Here is a 5,958-nt window from a genome sequence, read left to right on the forward strand (position 1 = left end):
GCATTCTTAATGGTGCAGGGGTAGTTTTACATCATGTGTTCGGTAGGCTTTTCTCTTAAACGGCTATAATGCTAGTATGGAAACTGAGAGGAATTACCAGCACAGGGCCCATGCCACACCACTTGATCTGTTGGCACCAGATAGCCATACACAGAGACATCGACTTTAGTTTTTGGAGGCATGGGCCACACCATTAGTGCTTTGCGTCTATTGAGAGTGCTCTATTTCCAACCAGCTGTGTCCAGGATAACCAACACAGGCTAGATTTTGTGTCAGTGGTGCTTCCCTACTGTGTAACTTGTTCCCTCAATGTGAACACTTTCCAAGCACATTGTGGGGTTTGCCCATTTCTGACACTGGTAGATGTGGTATCACAAACATATCTGTGGGAGTGAGAAATTCTGAGGTCAGGAACACAGCATTCAGATCCAACCTTCAGCAGGATGCCAAGAGCCTATCCCGCCCAATTCTTGGAGAAGGTGCCACAGACACCTTCAAGTGCCTAGAAAAATTGGGGTTTTGTACTGCCACATCATGTTGAGCAAACATGAATCTACTCACATTGCTTTGATGACAGAGCTGCACCCTGAAAATTTCAGACTAGTAAGTATTCCATACAAATGAAAATTTAATCAATGGACTCAAGCGAGTGCCCTAATGGAAGCTATAATGTCTCTCTACCCAAGTGTCCACAAACCCGCTTGGAATGAAAACTCATTCTTTTCCCTTCTCTTCATTAGGCGGACATGTATTTGACATTGAAAAGCCGCTCGAAATGAAAGCTTATTCTTCCTCCTTCTCTTAGGTGGCCAAGTGTTAGCCACTGCTTTCAAGTTCATCTGTCTTGAATGCAGTCACTTGTAAACATATACCACTAGGCATTGCAGTGGTAATTCCAGGAGCATCTTTTCGAGTAGAGTGAAATGTTTTTGTGAAGAGCTACAGGCTTACAGGCATTATTAACGGTGCAAAGGTACTTTTACATCATGTTTTTGAGAATCTTTTCTCTTGAATGATTAGGTTGTTAGTTATGGGAACTGAGAGGAATTACCCACATAGGCCCGTGCAACCCCACTTGATCTGACGTCACCACATCACCAGACACAAAGACATTGATATCACTGGTTAGAGGCATGGGCAATACCACTAGTGCTTTGCATCTATCGAGAGTGCTCTATTTCCAACCAGCTGTGCCCAGGATAACCAACACAGGTTCGATTTGATGGCAGTGGTGTTCCCTTATTGTGGAACTTGTTCACAGAATGTAAACACTTTCCAAGCACCTTGTGGGGTTTGCTCATTTCTCATACTGGGAGATGCAGTCTCACAACCATATCTGTGGGCATGGGCAATTCTGAGGCCATGCAGACAGCGTTAAGACCCAATCCTTAAGCAGGGTGCCATGAACCTCTGCCTAGACTTGGACAAGGGACCGCAGAAACGTTCAATATTGGGGTTTCCTAGTTCCCCAGCATGTTGGTAAACATGGATCCACTCACTATGCTTTGATGGTAGAATAGCACCCTGACTTTTTAAGACCCTAAAGTCTTCCATAGAAATTAAAATTTCATCAATGGATTCACACGAGTGCCCTATGCAAGCCTAATGTCTCTCTATCGAAGTGTGAGCAAACATGCTAGGAAAAAACAGCCATTCTTTTCTCTTCCCTTCATTGTGGATATGTGTATGACATAGCAAGCATGCTACAAATGAAAATGTATCCTCCTTATGTTAGTTAGGCCGACATGTATTTGACATTGCAAAGCCACTTTAAACAAAAACTCATTTTTCCTCCTTCCCTTAAGCAGAAAGTGTTTGCCATTGCTTTCAAGTTTGTACATCTGGAATGCAGTCACTTGCAAATGTTAGACATTGAAGTGCTATTTCCAGGAAAGCCTGTTAGAGCAGACAAATGATTTTCTAAACCTCTAGGCTCTTAACTACATTCTTTGAAGTGCAGGGATGTCTTACATCAAATTTTAGCATGCTTTTTTCTTGAATGTTTCTAATGTTAGTGATGGAAACTGACAAGAATTACCACATTGGCTTCAGTTGTTGGAGGTGGGGCCACATCCCTCAGGCTTTGCTTCTATTCAGAGAGCTGTTTTTCCAACCAGGTGTGCCCAGGATCACCAAAGCAGCTTAGGTAAGCTAGCAGTTGGGGCGATCCTCTTGTGATTGGGTTTCTGATTATAAACACATTTCAAGCACATGGTTGTGTTTGCCCATTTCTCAAACTGGTTGATATGGTATGACAACCATAATCTGTAGTCCCAGGCACCACTTCTGAGGATGTGCAGACAGCATGAAGACCGAATCCTTCCTCAAGATGCCAAAGATGCTTCTGAGGCTTGGTGTCATGGCTGCAAAGATCCTCCCTGCTCCAGCAGGTTGGGCAAGCATGGGTCTGCTCACATAAATTTGATGACAGAGGAACACCCCGAATTTTCCTAACTTTTACATCTCTTCCATACATATTCATCATTTTTTCAATGAGAATCAAGCGAGTGCCCTGATTCAAGCAGTAATTGCTCTCCCACGGTGTGACAGCAAACCCGCTTGGAACAAAAACNGACAACATAATAATAAGAAGGAAGCAGAGAAAGCTGATAATAAATTTGTAAGAGCTTGGGTGTTATTAGGCAAGCATAACTGAAAGCTATTAGCATGAAGCTTGCTATGCAGATTTGTTTAGTAGTGTCATAGGGATATATTTGCAAGGAGAGAGTTTCTAGACTTACTCCTTATTTCAGCACAGGACAGAAAATAGAAGATGAACTGGAGCGCATTAAAAAAGTGTTCAAGTATTTCACGATACCCTTGAGAGAAGCATACGAAGTGAGATCAAATATTATGGAGCATGTTTAAATTTTAAAAAATTATTACAGTAAAAGACACATTGCCTTAATCCCCCTCAAGATACTTCCTATCACTTTGAACGCACTTATCCCATCGTTCTTGCTACTTTCTGAAGCAGTTCTGGAAATCTTCTTTCGTGAGTGTCTTTAGTTGGGCTATCTGGCTGCCTTGATGTCTTGAATAGATTCAAAACGTTTATGTTTCATAGTCATTTTGACTTGGGAGAAAAGCCAGAAGTTGCACAGTGTCAGATCCCATGCATAAGGTGGATGAGGATGTACCATAATGCTTTTATCTGACAGAAATTGCCATACCAGAAGCAATGTGTGACATAGAGTCTTTCCATTATGATTAAAAAAAAAAAAAAGACGGTGGCTGTTGCTGCTGAGTGCCATCCAGCAGAATGGCAGGGATCTTCAATACAGGAAGTGGGGCATTGAACCTTAGTAATAATGTGTGACAAGTTTCAACTTGTTTGGTGCAGTCAGTTGGGTATGAGCTACAGTTGAGATAAGGTGTATTTTAAAGTGTGCTGTAAATCATCCTTCATCATGACAATGTTCCATTATACACACTGCTTCTGGTATATGGCAATTTCTGTCAAATAAAAACATTATGGTGTGTCCTCATCCACCTTATTCCTGAATTTGGCTTTGTGCAACTTCTGGCTCTTCCCCAAATGATTCAGGACATCGAAGATGCCACGACAGTGCAACTATAGACAAGAAAGAGGACCTGCAGAGCTGCTTCAGAAAGTGGCAAGAATGAAGTGATAAGTGTGTTTGAAGTGAGGGGGAGTATTTTGATGAAGATGAATGACAATGTTTCTTTTACTGCAATACTTTTTTTAAACATTCACTGTATTTTTTGTTCACACCTTATACATTATGAAAACTACAACTATTAGCTTTATGGTATGAGTTAGAGCTGCCAATGGAACATCACATAATCACCAACATTGCCTTCAAGTTTGTGAAAGCTGTCACTTGCAAACATTAGGCATTGTAATGGTAATTTGAGGGGCATCTGTTCCAGTAGAGTGAAATGCTTTTGTGAAGAGCTACACGTTTACTGGGATTCTTTATGGTGCAGGGTAATTTTACATCATATTTTCGGAGGGTTTTTTGTTGAACAGTTATAATGATAGTTATTGGAACTGAGAACAATGACCAGAACAGGGTCCATGCCAACAGATTTCATCTATTGGCACCAGGTCACCAGACATGAGACATTGATTTCAGTTGTTGGAAGCAGGGGCCACACCCCTAGTGCTATGTGTCTATTGAGAGGGCTCTGTTTCCAACCAGGAGTGCCCAGGGTAACCAACAAAGGCTAGGTAAGGTGGCACTGGTGGTCCACTCCTTGTGGAACTTGTTCCCTGAATGTAAACACATTCCAAGCACCTTCTGGGGATTGCCCCATTCTGACACTGATAAATGTGATATCACAAACATATCTGTGGACATGGGCAATTCTGAGCTCAGGCAGACAGCATTAAGACCCAATCCTCAAAAGGATACTAAAGGCCTCTCCTGAGACTTGGAGAATGTGCCGCAGACACATCCAATTGCCTAGGAAGATTGGGGTTTTGTAGTGCCCCACTATGTTGGGCAAGCATGAATACACTCGCATTGCTTTGATGGCAGAGGAGCACCCCAACTTTTCAGACTCCTAAGTCTTCCCTACAAATGAAAATTTCATCAATGGACTCAAGTGAGTGCCCCAATGCAAGCTGTAATGTCTCTACCAAAGTGTCAGCAAACCCGCTGGAACAGAAACTCATTCTTATCCCTTCTCTTTGTTAGGCAGACATGTGATTGACATTGCAAACCCACATTACATGCAAACACACACTTCCTTCTTCTCTTAGTTAGGCAGACATGTGTTTGATATTGAAAAGCCACTCTAAATGAAAACTCATTCTTCCTTCTTCTCTTAGACAGGAAGTGTTTGCCATTGCTTCAAGTTTGTGTGTCTTCAGTGCAGTCACTTGCAAACATTAGGCATTACAGTGCTAATACCAGAAAAGCCTGTTTGAGCAGACGGAAATGCTTTTCTCAACCACTACACATTTACCTACATTCTTTGCAGTGTAGAGGTAGTCTTAAACACATTTTCAGCAGGCTTTTCTCTTGAATGATTCTAATGTTAGTTATGGGCCACACAAGAATTACCAGTACATAGTTGAAGCCTAACCACTTGGTGTGGTTGCACTAGGTCACCACACACGGAGACATTGACTTCAGTTGTTGGAGGCAGGGGCAACACTAGTCATTCTTTGTATCTATTTAGAGAGCCTTGTTCCCAATCAGGTGTGCCCAGGATCACCAATACAGCCTAGGTAAGGTAGCAGTTGGGGTCATTCCTGTGGAACTTGGGTTCCTGATTATAAGCATGTTTGCCCATTTTCAAACTGGCAGATAGGGTATCACAACCATAACCTGTTGTCCCAGGCCCCACTTCTGAGGACTTGCAGACAGCATCAAGACTGAATCTTTTCTCAGATATGAAAGATGACTCCTGAGGCTTGGTGTAGCAGCCGCATGGACACCTTCATGTGCCTAGAAGGACTGGGGTTCCTCTCTGCTCCAGCTGGTTGGGCAAGCATGGGTCCACTCACATTACCTTGATGACAGAGGGGCACCCAAATTTTCCTAACTTCTAGACCTCTTCCATACAAAGTGATCATATTTTCTATGGGACTCAAGAGAGTGCCCTAATGCAAGCAGTAATTGCTCTCTCCCAGAGTGACAGCAAACCCACTTAGAATGAAAAGTCATTCTTTTTCTTAATCTTAGTCATCCAGACATCTGTTTGACGTTGCAAACCTGCTTTAAAATACAGTCCTTCTTCCTCCTTCTCATAATTAGACAACACAGTGCTTGACCTGGTTTTTAAGTTTGTGAAAGCTGTCACTTGCAAACGTTAGGCATTGCAGTGGTAATTCTAGGAGTGTTTTTTCAAGAAGAGTGAAATGCTTTTCTGAAGAGCTACAAGCTTAACTGCATTCTTAATGGTGCAGGGGTAGTTTTACATCATGTGTTCGGTAGGCTTTTCTCTTAAACGGCTATAATGCTAGTATGGAAACTGAGAGGAATT

The sequence above is a fragment of the Hipposideros armiger genome, unplaced genomic scaffold, assembly GCF_001890085.2.
Source record: "Hipposideros armiger isolate ML-2016 unplaced genomic scaffold, ASM189008v1 scaffold_1768, whole genome shotgun sequence".
Classification (NCBI taxonomy): Eukaryota; Metazoa; Chordata; class Mammalia; order Chiroptera; family Hipposideridae; genus Hipposideros; species Hipposideros armiger.